A 17,117-nucleotide genomic window follows, 5' to 3' on the forward strand; every position below is an offset into this window, starting at 1 on the left:
GGACTAACTGAAGGAAGAGTGAGTAAGGGATTTGAAAGTTGGAGGGGGAGGGGGAGGGGGAGGGGGAGATCCAAAATGATAGGAGAAGACAGGAAGGGGAGGGATAGAGCCAAGAACTGGACAGGTGATAGGCAAAAGGGATATGAGAGGATCCTGGGACAGGAGGTCCGGGAAGAAAGACAAGGGGGGGGGGAACCAGAGGATGGGCAAGAGGTATATTCAGAGGGACAGAGGGAGAGAAAGAATATGTGTATATAAATAAATAACGGATGGGGTACGAGGGGGAGGTGGGGCATTAGCGGAAGTTAGAGAAGTCGATGTTCATGCCATCAGGTTGGAGGCTACCCAGACGGAATATAAGGTGGTGTTCCTCCAACCTGAGTGTGGCTTCATCTTTACAGTAGAGGAGACCCCAGCTTGTGTCCAGATGGCTAGCTACTTATGACTCCATGGCTCCTCTCTTTTGAGCCACAGCCATCTTGAGGCCCTCTCTGCCACATCGGTGGTTCTGCGGATGGCTCTCCTCTTCCTCTCTCCCTCGATGCCCAAAATGCTGAAGGCGTTAACTAAGGAACGGGCTACGAATCCCCTACAACCAACCTCCACTGGGAGACACCTTGCTCTCCATCCAGCCTGCTGACAGTTGCTGACCAGTCCTGCGTACTTGGAGAGCTTCCTTTCAAAGGCCTCTTCCAAGCTATCTTCCCATATCCTCCTCTACTGTAAAGATGAAGCCACACTCAGGTTGGAGGAACAACACCTTATATTCCGTCTGGGTAGCCTCCAACCTGATAGCATGAACATCGACTTCTCTAACTTCCGCTAAGGCCCCACCTCCCCCTCGTACCCCATCTGTTACTTATTTTTATGCACACATTCTTTCTCTCACTCTCCTTTTTCTCCCTTTGTCCCTCTGAATATACCTCTTGCCCATCCTCTGGGTCCCCCCCCCCCCGTCTTTCTTCCCGGACCTCCTGTCCCATGATCCTCTCGTATCCCCTTTTGCCTATCACCTGTCCAGTTCTTGGCTCTATCCCTCCCCTTCCTGTCTTCTCCTATCATTTTGGATCTCCCCCTCCCCCTCCAACTTTCAAATCCCTTACTCACTCTTCCTTCAGTTAGTCCTGACGAAGGGTCTCAGCCTGAAACGTCGACTGCACCTCTCCCTACAGATGCTGCCTGGCCTGCTGCGTTCACCAGCAACTTTGATGTGTGTTGCTTGAATTTCCAGTATCTGCAGAATTCCTGTTGTTTTGGAAATGGAAGCAACGTTTTCAGTGCTTTCGTGGCTGTCTCAGGATATTTAGCCTTGACGTTGATCCAAAATGCCGACAGAGATGTTATGTCAAACATACTTTTCAGCCCGTCGTCACTTGCAAGCTTGAGGAGTTCATCGGTTTCCCGCCCTGACACGGATGACGCGCGAGTCATGACCTCGCATGCGTAAAGGCTGATCAGTGGCCGTGACGGGGAATGAGGAAAGGTGCAGCTGACCAAATCATATCGCTTCCTCGCGGTCCGGTAGCGCATGCTCTGCGGCCCGGTGGTTGGGGACCGCTGATCTGCTCTATCTATGCCTCTCATGATGATTTTTTCATTAACAGTATTGTGAACTTCAGAAATTATGCTGAGAGAGAGAGAGAGAGAGAACGATCCATAGGATCACAACCACAAACAAACTAATAATCAATTCCTTGTTGACCCACAACTGTGATCAATGACAGCCAATTTTTAAGATACTACTGTGAAAGGACAATACTAAGGTAGTTTGAAATCAATCCTTATGATGATATTCAGAAACTTCCTTCTGTCATCTCCAATTACTTTGAACTATATTAAATTAACATAATTAATAACAAAACACAAAGTATTGAAGGTTTCATAATCCAGATTACCACACTCTTTTAACTTTGACCTCTTGCCTAATTATAATCATAGCATCACGTGAATAAATGCTAAGCTTTGGAAATTCCTTTTCTAAATCACTTCTCCCCACTGCCTTCACCCAAATGTCCTTTAAAATCGAACTCATTAACTCAGCTTTTGTTCAGTCTTTTTCATATCTCATTTGAGTATGAGTCAGCGTTGAATTTATAATCCTCTTCCAGAGCTCCCTAAAATAAGAAACCTAAAAATGTAATGAATGATAATATAATCTAAAAATCTGAAACCTACAGTCTGAAATTTAAGCAGGATATGCTGATAAAGGATTAATGACTTGAAATTTTAATTCTGTTTGTCTCCGCAAATATCCCTGACCTGTTGAGTAGTTATATAATAATGTTTGTTGAATGTAGCATTCACTACACTGCAACAAGCTTTATTTGTATGCAATGCACATAGGTGGTCTGAAAGACCGAAGAGCAAAATTTCATCTACCTGTTTGTCAGCAAACTGATGGAATCTGGAGTAATGATAGTTTGTTTTTCATATTGCTTCATATGCTACCAACATAATATTAACTTTAAGTGCTGTATGCAACAAAATATTACCATTTTGCACTCCGATTTACAGAATGATAATAATTTCAGACAAGGGGATATCTTAGCCAAGCTTTCAAAGCTTGCTGTGCATAGGTTTAATTATAAACCCTGAAATATGTTGACACCTCAGTTTTACTTCTTTGTAAGTAAAATGTGGCTTCTACCAACAATCCATTTAATTTATATGTATAGAGTAAAGAACATGTAAGTTTACTGAAAAGAGCAATTCAAATATTTAACTAAAATATATTATTTCTTAAAGAAATTTGATACTGAGATATTAGCAGGAGGATGGTGGGAGTGGTCACACGAGGCTGAGCTGGGCTAGGATCCTTTCCAACTCCCCAAATGGACACCAGGGGAAGGAAAGGCGTCGTCTAGTTCAGGAGGAGGTGAGAGCAGTAGTGGAGGAGATGAGAGCCTGCAAGGCGGTGGGAATGAAGCAACAGGGAGCTTGGACAAGATGGGAGAATGCCGTTGAGAGGAAAGTGACCTGGGCTGATCTTTGGAAAGCCGAACCACACCGCATCCAATTTCTCATCCAGGCAGTGTACGATGTGCTTCCAAGCCCATCAAACCTGCAGACATGGGGCAAGGCAGAGTCATCTGCGTGCCCACTGTGCTCCAAGTGAGGAACCCTGGAGCACATCCTCAGCGGCTGTGCAAGGGCACTTGGTGAGGGACAGTACACGTGGAGGCATGATCAGGTCCTGAAGACCATCGCTGAAGCCGTCAGTGCAGGAGTTGAGTGGGCGAAGCGGTCCCGACCCTCCAAGCAGACAGTTGCCTTTGTCAGAGCTGGGGAGCAGCCAATAGCTGCCAAAAGAACATCTTCAGGCATCCTGACCTCTGCAAGGGACTGGCAGCTGTTGGTGGACCTCGAAGGGCAGCTGAAGTTCCCCAACCATTTCGCAGCCACCACCCTGCGACCAGACATTGTCCTAGTGTCTGAGTCTACTAAGCAAGTGGTGCTGCTGGAGCTGAGTCCCATGGGAAGATAGCTTGGAGGAGGCCTTTGAAAGGAAGCTCTCCAAGTACGCAGGACTGGTCAGCAACTGTCAGCAGGCTGGATGGAGAGCGAGGTGTCTCCCAGTGGAGGTTGGTTGTAGGGGATTCGTAGCCCGTTCCTCAGCTACAGCCTTCAGCAATTGGGCATCGAGGGAGAGAGGAAGAGGAGAGCCATCCGCAGAACCACCGATGCGGCAGAGAGGGCCTCAAGATGGCTGTGGCTCAAAAGAGGGGAGCCATGGAGTCATAAGTAGCTAGCCATCTGGACACAAGCTGGGGTCTGATCAGCCCCGGCTGGGTCACCTGGAGGAGGTTGTATGATGTTGAAAGACCCGAAACACCCGATGATTCCAGGAACATTACTGAAAATGTGTCCAGTAGATGTATGTACACAGCATTTAATTTATACATATAGAGTAAAGAACGTATAAGTTTACTGAAAAGAGCAATTAAAATATTTAACTAAAATCTATTATTTCTTAAAGAAGGTGTTGTACAATGTTACATTATTAGCTAAAAACTACCTCCTTTACTTTGTTTGCTATCTATGTATATTCTTCTATGCAGGTGATTGCTCAATCAGCTTGATGACGACAAAAGCAAACAACGACAGACAATACGTATCTTGACACGGAGAAGCTCATGAAGACGGTCCCTTATTCTTGGCGGCTCGGAACATTCATTGCCACCCTGGCCATGGTGACGGACCAGCCCCGAATAGCTGTAAGCCGGGGTTTTTATCCTGCCAATTCGGATGAAGATCAGGTGCCCTAATCAAGGAGCCCGGTGGAACACGGAGAAAAGGAAATTAACTGAAATAAGTAGTTAATGGACTGGACCATGACACTTTATGGAGATGGCATTGGTGCTGTTTCTCCAGTGCCTTAAGGTGCCTGCTGAAGTCCATGTCTCAGATAAATATAGGAAGGTAAGGATTTCTCATGCCTAGTACACCATGAACTTTGTCCTATATTTGAGATCTTGATCTTCATTCACCTTTTCTCTCATTTGACCAAAGGTTGTCGTGGACACTGAGGTCAATGGTAACTTTCATCACTGCCTTTGCTAAAGGATGATTTCTGAGATATAGGAGAAACAAGAGACTGCAAACCCTGACAAGTGCAGCACCAATCTGCTGTAGGAAATCAGTGGGTCTTCAGGGTTTCAAAATGTTGTTCAAAAAAGTCTTTCCTTCATGGATGTCGCTTGACCCAAGGAGTTCCTCCAGCAATGTACACAAAATGCTACAGGAATTCAGCTAGTCTCCTCCAACTGTTGTGTGTATTGCTCAAATTTTCCAGCATCTTCAGAATCTCCTGTGTTAATGAGTTTCTCTAGTATATTCCTTGTTGTTCTAAGAAATGGGAAATGGATTGTCTTTTCTAGGGTCTCACTTTTAACTAGAGTGGCATTGTAAAGTGGGCTGGGAAGACCTCAAGATAATCTTTGTTGTGTAGACATTGGTGTAAGGCCCATCCTTTCACGTGCTCCAGTGCATCAGAAGAAGAAGACTTGAAGTTCAGCCAGCACCGTCTGTACACTGCAATTCAACTACGGAAGTTGGAGTGACACTGGTGCTGGAGTGGAGTGGAGTGTTATCACTGCATATACACCCGTGCCCAGCATATCTGCATTTGGTGGCCACTATATTAAGTATCTCCTGCACCAAATCAAGTGGCCACTGAGTGTATGTTCGTGGTCTTCTGCTGCTGTAGCCCATCCACTTCAAGGTTCAACATGTTGTGTGTTCAGAGATGCTCTTCTGCACACCACTGTTCTAATGTGTTATTTGAGTTACTGTCACCTTCCTGTCAAATTGAACCAGTCTGGCCATTCTTCTCTGACCTCTCTCATTAACAAGGTGATTTTGCCCCCAGAACTGCCACTCACTGGACATCTTATGTTTTTTTTCACCAATCTGTGTAAACTCTAAAGACTGTTGTACATGAAAATCCCAGGAAATCAACAGTTTCTGAGATACTCAAACCACCCCATCTGGCACCAACAATCATTCCACGGTTAAAGTCACTTAGATCACATTTCTTCCCCATTCTGATGTTTGAACTGAACCTATTGATTATATCTGCATGCTTTTATGCATTGAGTTGCTGCTTCATAACTGGCTGATTAGATATTTGGATTATTACAAGTGTATCTAATAAAGTAGCCACTGAATGTATATCAATGACCTTTATCTACTGACTTGTCTGGCCAGGAAATTCACGTTTTGTTTTAATCAAACTCACTCACAAGTTTAACATTTGCAACCAAGCTCATCTAAAGATAATTCTAATGATAAAGGATTCTTTTTGTATCGCTTCATGATAAAGCTTTCCAAAAGTTTACATGCTTGTATTTGGTGGACGTAAAGTCCATTCAAGATTTCTCACAGCAGCACCTAATTGTCCATTTGTTGAAAGAAAACAAAGGATTAGCCTTACTTGTCATATGTACTTCAAAACATACAGTGTAATGCATTGTTTTGCATCCAATCATATCAGCAAGGTTTGTGGTGGGCAGCTCGCAAGTGTCGCCACATGTCCAGCGCAACCATAGCATGCCCACAATTCACTAACTTTAACTGTGCATCTTTGGAATGGGGGTGGAAACCGGAGTATCTGGAAATGAACTCACATAGTCACGGGGAGAATGTACAAACTCCTTACGGACAGTGGCAGGAATCGAACTCCGATCTTACAGCTGGTGCTGTAAAGTGTTGTGATAACCATTACACTGCATCTTCCTTAACTAATGAGAAAATAAATCTCGAGACACATCCATAGATCCTTCCTGGAGAAATAACACCTTGTTAATGAAACACTGCTGTAATTAATGATGAACTTGACTAACAACCAGACACTCCACGAGAAACAAATCTCCAGAGGATGTGAATCAATTTACATCAGTTTACTATTGCTTTGCACAAGCAGCACATCTTCCCCAACTATACTTTAACATCTTACTGGACTTGAACATTAATTGGCCTAAAATCTCATTGCCATGTTAAATCTGATAATTAAGATTTGTATTATCCTGTCACTGATGCAGAGAAGTTCTTGTACAACAAAAAAAATCTTGGGGCACAGGTGGGAGGAAAGGAATTGTCAATGTTTTGGGGGGTTGGCCTCATGATGGCAGTGAGGGGGCTATGGACAGACATGTCAGAATGGCAATAAGAAGCTGAATTGAAACGGGTGGCCACCTGGAGATCCTGTCCTTCGCAGTAGGCAGAGCGAAGGTACTCAACAGAGTAGTAACCCAATTGATGCTGGGTCTCACTGATTTAGAGGAGGCTGCAAAGGGAGCACCAGAAGGACTATAGGACATAAGATATAGGAGCAGAATTAGGCCATTCAGCCCATTGAGTCTGCTCTGCCATTCCATCATGGCTGATTTATTATCCCTCTCAACCCCATTCTTCTGCCTTCTCCCTTCTCCCTGTAACCTTTGACAGACTGACTCATCAATAACCTAGCAGCCTCTCCTTTAAATATACCCAATGAGTTACCTCCACAGCCATGTGTGGCAATGAATTCCACAGGTTCACCACCCTCTGACTAAAGAAATTCCTCTTCATCTCTGTTCTAAACGGACGTCCCTCTATTCTGAGGCTGTGCTCTCTGGTCCTAAACTCATCCACTATAGGAAACATCTCCACATCCATTCTATCTCGGCCTTTCAATATTCCATTGGTTTCAATGAAATCCCTCCTCATTTTTCTGAACTCCAGCAAGTACAAACCCAGAGCCAACAAATGCCTTTTACACATTAACCATTTCATTCCTGGAATCATTCTCGTGAAACTCCTCTGGACCCTCTCCAATGCCAGCAGAACTCTTCTTAGATAGGAGCCTAAAACTGTTCACAATACTCCAAGTGTGGTCTGACCAGTGACATATAAATCCTCAGCATCACATCTTTGCTCTTATATTCTAGTTCTTTTGAAATGAATGCTACCATTGCATTTGCCTTCCTTACCACTGACTCAACCTGTAAGTTAACCTTTAGGAAATCTTGCACAAGGACTCTCAAGTCCCTTAGCACCTCCAAGTTTTGAATTTTTAAAAAAGTCTGTGCTTTTGTTCCTTCTACCAAAGTGCATGACCATACACTTCCCTATACAATATTCCATCCTCAACATTACCTGCCACTCCACCTACCTTTCTGTTGTCTGCAGACTTGGCCACAAAGTCATCAATTCTGTCAACCAAATTGTTGACATAAAACGTGAAAAGGATTGGTCCCAATATTGATCCCTATGGAACACCACTTTTCACCAGCAGCCAAACAGAATAGGCCCCCTTTATTTCACTCTTTGCATTCTGCAGATCAGCTAATCTATCCGTGCTAATACCTTTCCTTAATACCATGTGCTCTTATATTGTTAAGCAGCCACGTATGCAGCACCTTTTCAAAGGCCTTCTGCAAATGACCCCCAATAAACTCACAGGTGAAGTGTCGCCTCACTTGGAAGAACTGGTTGTGGAACAGTCAAACCGCCAATATGAACACCTCATATTCTGTTAGGGTAGTTCTAATCAGATTGCATGAACATGAATTTCTCCAACTTCCATTGATTTATCCCCCTCCCTCCTTTCCTCTATTTCCATTCGCCATTCTGGTTCCTCTCTCATTTCTTCTCCCCACCTGCCCATCACCTCCCTCTTCTTTCCCTTTCTTGCATGGTCCTCTTCTTCAGCCCTTTATCTCTTCCACCTTTCAGCTCCCTTGCCCCCACGCACCCACATTCCCCCTCATTTTGTCTCACCTATTCCCTCCCCCCACTATTTTAATCTTGCTTTTGCACTCTTCCGTTCCAATCCTGATGAAGTGTTTTGGACTGAAATGTCGACTCTTTATTTTGCTAATTTCTTCTTTGTGGATCTGAATGAATCTAGACCCGTCGTTCAGCAAGAAAAGGAAGGACCCTTCAGCCCATTCTGTCCATGCTGATCATCAAGCACTCACTGCAGTGTAGAGAAGCCTTAGTAACACCAAGACATAAAAAGTTGCCAACCATGTGCTGGTAAATGAGATTAGTATAGAGTTGGAGGTCAATGAACTGGTCCTCATTACGGGATCAGAGGTGGAGAGAGTTAGTAACTTTAAATTCTTTGGAGTTATCATATCAGAAGATTTATCCTGGGATCAGCATAGAAGTGTCATCACAACAAGGCACAACAGCACCTCTACTTTCTTAGAAGTTTGCACAGATTTGGCATGACATATAAAACTTTGAAGAAGTTACAGATGCTATGGTTATAGATGCACAGTGGAGAGTATCCTGACTGGCTGCATCATGGCCTGGTATGGAAACACCAATGCCCAAGATCAGAAAAGTCTGATTTCTCCTTGGACTTTCAAGTCACATTGGAAATGTGTTCACCATTCACAAATATCTCAAGTGCCCTTTTGTCAGTAGGCTTTAGAACAGAATTAGAATAAGGTCTATTCATTCTGCATACCAAGTTCATTACCAGGATGTTCAGACCCTACACAATATACTGTAATTCTGTTAATCCAGCATCCTTGGGACTTTGGTAGTGCCAGAATGGAAGATTCTCTGGACTATTGGATATTATTCCAATATAAACTCCAACATGTTTAGTGTTGTAGTTAGCATAACTCTATTACAGGTTGGAGTGTCCAAGTTCAATCCCAGTGTCCACTGAAAGGAGTCTGTATGCCCTCTCAGTGGAATTACATGGGTTTTCTCTGAGTGCTGCGGTTTCCTCCCACAGTCCAAAGATGTACCAGTTAGTAGGTTAATTGGTCATTGTAAAATTGACCCGTGATTAGGCTAGAGTTAAATCGGTGGGTTGCTGGGTGGCGTGGTTTGAAGGGCCGGGAGGGGCTTATTCCACGCTGTATCTCTAAACTAAACTAAACATTCATGATTCACTTATTTTTAGACGTTACGCAGTCCGGTAATGAATTTTCCAGTGAACCAGATGTATAAAAGTCACACAGGAAACAAAAGCTGATGAGCTTCAAGGGAAAGTGGAAACGGCAGCCCAGTACATTTCAAGGGAATATGGAAACAGAACCAGCTGAGTTTCAAGGCGCCACACAAAATGCACCTCCAGGGAGTTTTAAGGGTGCATGGAAACTGGGGCCCCAGTGAAATGAAAGAGAACACAGAAATCCCCATCCAAAGGGCAGATGCGAAACAGTCAGATTATCAGATTTTACTGTAGTCACAGTTGTCTGACAAATATATATAGTATGCAAAATAATGATTCCATTCAATTGGGTGGATAGCAGAATTGCTACCTTACAGACCCAGCGGCTTGGGTTCATCCCCGATCTCCAGTGTGTGGGCCTGCCAATGAAAACATGAGTTTCCCACGGTGTTCTGTTTTCAATGTTCCAAGTTCAAAGTTAAGCGAGGAGGTTACTCACAGGTCGGGAGCACTCGCTTAAAAGCAGAGCTTCACGGGTGTTCGGTGTCATTTGGCGGCCCCGATCAGGGGTAAGAGCAGCGCACAGAGAGAAGGCTTCTCACAGGTTGGTGGCGCTCGTTTAAAAGGAGTGCTGAGCGGGCATTCAGTGTCGTTCCGGTGGCCCAATCAGCGGCGGGAGCAGCGCAGAGAGTGAATAAGAATACGGAAGGGACAAGTGGAGCCACCATTGTTGGGAGTGGGCCAGTGGTGAGAGTGGGAATGTCAGGCTTTGGCTCAAAGGGGGCTTCGGCTTGGAAGAGACGTTGGCTCTGGGTAAGTTGTCCAGGTAAGTTTCTGTTAAGTTTCCCTTTTTATTTATTGTGTCATTTTTTTTGTTTGCTCTTCATGCTGGATGTTGGAGTCCTGTTAGGGATCTGGAGCAGCAGCTGGATGACCTTCGGCTTGTTCGGGAGAGTGAGGAGATGATTGATCAGAGTTACAGGGAAGCAGTCAGCCCAAAGTTGCAGAAGGCGAGTCGCTGGGTGACTGTCAGGAGAAATGGAAATGTGAATAGACAATTAGCACAGAGCACCCCTGTGGCCATTTCCATCAATAATAAGTGTACTGTTTTGGATACTGCTGTGGGGTTGACCTCCCAGGGGAATGCCACAGAGCAAGTTACTGGCACTGAGCACGGGTCCATGGTGCAGAAGGGAAAGAGGGAGAAGAGGGGAGCAGTTGTGTTAGGGGACTCAATAGTCAGAGGAACAGATAGGAAAGTCTATGGACATGAACAGGATGCTTAGATGGTATGTGGCCTCCCTGGTGCCAGGGTCAGGACCATCTTGGATCGTGTCCACAGCATTTTAGAGAGGAAGAGAGGGCAGCCAGATGTCCTGATAAATATTGGTACCAATATCATCAGAAGGAAAAGCAAAGAGGTCTTGAAGAGAGAATTTAGAGAGCTAGGCAGAAGCTGAGAAGCAGGACTTCCAGGATAGTAATATCTGGTAGTGAGGGTAGAAACAGAATGATTTGGCAGATAAATGCATGGCTCAGGAGCTGGTACAAGAGGAAGGACTTCAGGTTCTTGGATCATTGGGATCTCTTCTGGGGAGGTATGACCTGTTCCAAAGTGGTGGGTTACACCTGAACCCGAGGGGGACCAATATTCTCATGGGCAGGTTTGTTAGAGCTGTTGGGGAGGGCTTAAACTAATTTGGCGGGGGATGGGATCAGAGTGAAGGGACTCAGGATAGGACGGATGGTGAAAAAAAAAGCAAAGATAGCATGCAGTCAGACTGTCAGGAAGGGTAGGCAGATGATAGGGCAAAATTGCAGTCAGCAGGGTGAGTATCAGCGCAGTGGGGCTGAAGAGGGGAAAAACAGCATCAGCCATGATTGAATGGCAGAGAAGACTCGATGGGCCAAATGGCCTAATTCTGTTCCTATTTCTTATGGTCTAAATTTATTATGGAAATACGTACGTCACCATATACTACCTTGAGATTTATTTTCTGACAGGTATTTGCAAGATGTTGATACTTTTGCTGGAGCAAGAGGGGGAGAATTGATGCTTTTACTGCTGCTTGGGTGTGGGAGGGGGAGGGGGTATTTGGTGAGCTAACATTTTCTGTCACTCATTCTGAGGGTTTTTCTATTTTGTTATGGCTGTGAAGAGTAAGAATTTCAGGCTGTATATTGTAACAATTGAAAAACCACTGAGCCATTGAAAATAAAGAAATACAATAGAATTTATAAAAACTATAAATAATAAAGACAAAGAAGTAATGTGAAAAGTACACAAATCATGCAAATAATAAAAAAAAGTAAATAAATAATACTTAATTGTAGAGTCATTGAAAGTGAGTCCATAGGTTGTGGAATCAGCTCAGCGTTAAGGTGAGTGAAGTTACCCACACTGGTTCAGGAGCCTGATGGTTGTAGGGTAAAAACTGTTCCCGAATTTAGTGTTGTGGAACCTAAGGCTCCTCTACCTGCTGCCCGATGGTAATAATGAGAAAAGAGAAAAATGAGTGTGATGGTAGATTAATTGGTGATTGAAATTAGCTCTGGTGTACTGGGGGGTGACGGGAATACTCTATAAACTGGTCTATATTCTATGGTCCAGTTTGGCCTCCGACGTGAAAGGGAAAGTTGTATTATTCATTGCCCCAGATTATATGTCATGTGATTTTTTAAAAAATTATGCTTCAATAAACTTGAGTACCTCCTCTGAGACTCAAAGCACATAATAATTTAAAAGAACCAAAATAAAGTTTACTGCAGTGGAGGGTCAAGAGCAGTTTTAATGAATACACAAGGGTCATGTGCTAATTTACGCTTGATAACTTTGCACTTCTGTCACCTCTGTGAAGAATTGGGTACTGCACCAACCAACATTACTGAGATGATCTAGCAATATCATTCTACCTGCACTGCATTTTCTCTGTATATTCTGTATTCTCTTATTTCTTTTCCCCTTGTGCTACCTCGATGTACTTTTGTTTAGGATGGATGCAAGACAAAATTTTTTACTGTATCTCAGTACATTTGACAATAATAAACCAATTCCAATTATCGTGTCTACTTGTGGGCAATTATAGTAACTAATCAAGCCTCTGGGAGGTGGGAGGAACTGGATATTCATGAGAAGCTCACACTGTCACAAGGAGAACCTGCTTACTCTGCACAGACAGCAACCGAGGTCAGGTTGACACATGCCACATTCACTTCTCATTCTCCTTTGCTCTAAAGAGAAAAGCCCTCGCTTACTCAACCTATTTCCTAAGACATGCTCTCTAATCCAGGCAGCATCCTGGTGAATCGCCTCTGCACCCTCTCTAAAGCTTCCACATCCTTCCTATAATGAGGTGACCAGAACTGAACACAACATTCCAAGTTTGTTCTAACCAGGTTTTTTTATAGAGCTGCAACATTACCTTGCAGCTCTTGAACTCAATCCCACAACTAATGAAGGACAACATACCAAACACAGTTTTCTTATGGATTTTGGCCAGACTTCTGGGGCCTGCTGAAGAGCACATTGTCAACTGGCTGCTGATTCTGAAACAATCTCTGCTTGACTACTGAGACTCTGAATGGATTACAGCAATGCTTGTAAACTCCTTGAAAAGTGGGAGTCCGCTGGGCACATACTACCCTGAGGTTCATTTTCTTGTGGGCATTCACAGTAGAAACCAAAACAAAAACCAGTAGAATCAATGAAAAACTGCACACAAAGTTGGACAAGCAACCAATGTGCATCAGATAAACTGTGCAAATACAAAAATACAAATGACAGAAGTATGCAACCTACAGGAAACCCATGGTTGGACAACGCAAGGTCTGCTCGGTTCCTTGATTATACCCCTACTGCATATTTCCAGTGGTTTCTATTTATATTTTAGTCTTTGATTTTACCCTTCAAAATTGGCTCTGCCTGCACTATAGCTGGGAACCCTGTCTGTGCAATGGAAGGAGAGCACTGGCTTGAGATCTGTGATTGACAATATAGAAAAGGTTTTGAATTTTCTTTAAAGGTTACTGTTGCTGTTAGTTTAAAGCCAGCCATCAGTTTGGCCTTAATTTAACTCCTGATCCAACCCCCATGATGGACATTTGGAAATTTGGCCTAGGAAGGTATTACAATGTAGGCACTTGTCGACATTTTCTTAAGGGTAAACAAAGATGTGTGATACATGCCAATCTGGTCAGCGATGACACATACTGAATGATGATATTTTAAGTTAAATTAATATATTACCTTTAAGTGCATCTTTGATCACCTTCCCTACCCCACCAACCCCATCTTCTTTCTCCTGCTAATCATATATTGCCTTTTTCTTGTAAATGGTTCTGGATTACTTTTTCTTGTTAAAGATGTAATCTTTTCTTGCTCATCTTCTGACATTTGAGCTTCTTCTCAAAAAAAGTGGTTTTGAGATAATGGAATATCCCAATAACTCAAAGGAAACTAGCCCAACTTAAATTGTTCTTTGTAATCCAAATCCTGACTCTCTTGTTCATTTCTTACCTCTCTATGTCGTACCCTGTATCATCAGAATGACAGCAAAATGATGGAAACAGGCACTTCAAGCACATCGAGCAACCTGCTAATGTTCATTAACTGAGGCATTCCCAACCTTTTTTATGCCATGGGCCAATACCATTAAGTAAGGAGTCCGTGGACCCCAGGTTGGGAACCCTTGATTTTAGGCCATAAGATAAAGGAGCAGAATTAGGCCATCGAGTCTGCTCCACTAGTTCATCATGTCTGATTAACTTTCCCCAAGCCCCAATCTCCTGCCTTCTCCCCATACCCCTTTATGCCCTGACCAATCAAGAATCTATCAACCTCTGCCTTAAATATACATAAAGACTTGGCCACCACAGTTACCTGTGGCAATGAATTCTGACAGTTTCTCATAGTTGTTTGTCAGAGTTTATTACATGATGCCAAACAGCACAAATAATGAGGCCCCTATCCATTTCTGTCCCAATTCTTCAATGATGAATTGCTTATTGACGAGTTTGGTGCCATTGTTTCGAGTGCTGTAAATAATGCAAATCAAGAGTTTATAAAAGAGAAACTAGGCAAGACAGACTATCCATCAATTATTTGTAACAGCAAGTGTATTTACTAGACAGTTGAGAAGAGAAAACTTGAGAAGAGATTAAATTACATTTTCAGCTTTGTTTGCTATTTACCTACTTGACAGATATTGAAGGACACCCAGCTCAGATTAAGAATTCAGTACTACAGATTTCTGTCTTTAAGCTCATTTTACCATTTGGTAACTGTAAACTAAAGTGCCACAATCTAATTAAGTTAAAAAAATGAAAACACTGTCACACTCCATTGTCTGGACACCGATACCAACATATTCAATCAGTTTCATTATAGACAGTAAATAAAGAAGAGCAAAATTTAGCAATCCACTGATGGCTTTGCTATGCTCTGTTTCAATGCTCCCCTGCAAATTTCTACAGGTGTACAGTGGAGAGCATTCTGACTGGTCACATCGCCGTGTGGTATGGAGCATCAGAAAAAAGCTGCATAGGATTGTAAGACTCAGCCAGCTTAATCACAGTCACTAGCCTCGTGACTATCTTTATACCTTATTGTCGCCAAACACTTGGTACTAGAACGTACAATCATCACAGCGATATTTGATTCTGCGCTTCACACTCCCTGGATTACAAATATTAAATATTAAAGATATTAAAAATAGTTAAAATTAGTAAATATTAAAAATTTAAATTATAAATCATAAACAGAAAATAGGAAAATGGGAAGTAAGGTCGTGCAAAAAAACCGAGAGGCAGGTCTGGATATTTGGAGGGTACGGCCCAGATCCAGGTCAGGATCCGTTCAGCAGTCTTATCACAGTTGGAAAGAAGCTGTTCCCAAATCTGGCCGTATGAGTCTTCAAGCTCCTGAGCCTTCTCCCGGAGGGAAGAGGGATGAAAAGTGTGTTGGCTGGGTGGGTCGTGTCCTTGATTATCCTGGCAGCACTGCTCCGACAGCGTGTGGTGTAAAGTGAGTCCACGGACTGAAGATTGGTTTGTGTGATGTGCTGCGCTGTGTTCACGATCTTCTGCAGCTTCTTCCGGTCTTGGACAGGACAACTTCCATACCAGGTTGTGATGCACCCTAGAAGAATGCTTTCTACAGTGTATCTATAAAAATTAGTGAGGGTTTTAGGGGACAGGCCAAATTTCTTTAGTTTTCTCAGGAAGTAAAGGCGCTGGTGGGCCATCTTGGCAGTGAACTCTGCTTGTTTGGACCAAGTCAGGTCATTTGTGATATTGACCCCGAGGAACTTAAAGCTTTTGACCTGTTCCACTTGCACACCACCGATGTAAATTGGGTCATGCGGTCTGCTACTCCTTCTGAAGTCAACAACCAATTCCTTCGTCTTGCTGACGTTGAGGGATAGGTTATTGTCTTTGCACCATGCCACCAGGTTCTTAATTTCCTCTCTATACTCAAACTCATCATTACCCGAGATACGGCCAACTTCAAAAAGCAGTGCCTCAAGAAGGTGGCATCCATCATTAAAGACCCTCACCATCTAGGACATGCCTACTCATTACTACGAGAAGGAGCTACAGGAGCCTGAAGATACACACACAAAGTTTTAGTGGCAGCTTCTTCCCCTCTGCCATCAGATTTTTGAACCATGACACTGACTCACTCTTTTGCTCTGTTTTTGCACGAGGTAGTTAGTATATATTTCTTATTGTAACCGATAGCAATTTTTTATGCTTTGCACTGTACTGCTGCTACAAAACACAAATTTCATGGCATATGTCAGAGATCATCAACTTGATTCTGATTCTGATTTAAATGTGTTTGGGCTGAGATGATAGCCATCTTGTCTTGTGATCCATTCCCAGCTCAGTACTAAGGTCCGCAAAGTCAAAGTGCCAGCTTCTTTGATGGGTAGTAGAAACTCCTTCACACAAAGTGACAGTGGGGCTCTCCCTAACATCCTGACCAATGTCAGTGCCTGACATCACCTAGTCCTGCTTGAGTGAACTCACTCGAAGAAACTATCTCCCAAATGATCTATTTATCAAAAAATATGTCATTGGCTGTGAAGTACTTAAAGACGACTCAAAGTTGAGAACACCACATTACTCTTCCAGTGACAAGTTTACTGATTCAGGGACATTACTACTTGAACTCCTTCTTCTTTCTGAACAACAATCAACTCAAGAATCAGTGGCAAGCTTCTGTCTCCATTTTAGCCTTTCGACTAGCAAAGGTAGGACTGATTTCTTGCCAGCTGATATATAGGTAGATTGCAGAAGCTCAGTCTATTATTTCCCATTAATGACCATGTTTATATGCATTTATCAATTTCCAATTACTCCGTCTGCCGGTAGCTGATGGAAGATTTACAGTCTCTGTTGAACTGCATCTATAAACATAAGAGATCCTGCAGATGCTGGACATCCAGAGCAACACACACAAGATGCTGGGGGAGCTCATAGTCATAGTCATAGTCATACTTTATTGATCCCGGGGGGAAATGGTTTTCATTACAGTTGCACCATAAATAATTAAATAGTAATAATAAAACCGTAAATAGTTAAATAGTAATATGTAAATTATGCCAGGAAATAAGTCCAGGACCAGCCTATTGGCTCAGGGTGTCTGACCCTCTGAGGGAGGAGTTGTAAAGTTTGATGGCCACAGGCAGGAATGACTTCCTATGACGCTCTGTGTTGCATC

General features: G+C 43.2%; 1 long non-coding RNA gene across 1 annotated transcript in view; it reads left to right on the plus strand.

Moving 5' to 3' along the window:
* Positions 1 to 9,956: 9,956 nt before the first annotated feature.
* The window catches only part of LOC140185437 (uncharacterized), an 81,514-nt gene continuing 74,353 nt past the window's right edge, over positions 9,957 to 17,117 (plus strand). Inside the window, exon 1 of the long non-coding RNA XR_011882635.1 lies at positions 9,957 to 10,220. This is a non-coding gene — a long non-coding RNA (uncharacterized lncRNA). The remainder of the gene's footprint in view (positions 10,221 to 17,117) is intronic.

Source organism: Mobula birostris, chromosome 20, assembly GCF_030028105.1.
Source record: "Mobula birostris isolate sMobBir1 chromosome 20, sMobBir1.hap1, whole genome shotgun sequence".
NCBI classification, from domain to species: Eukaryota; Metazoa; Chordata; class Chondrichthyes; order Myliobatiformes; family Myliobatidae; genus Mobula; species Mobula birostris.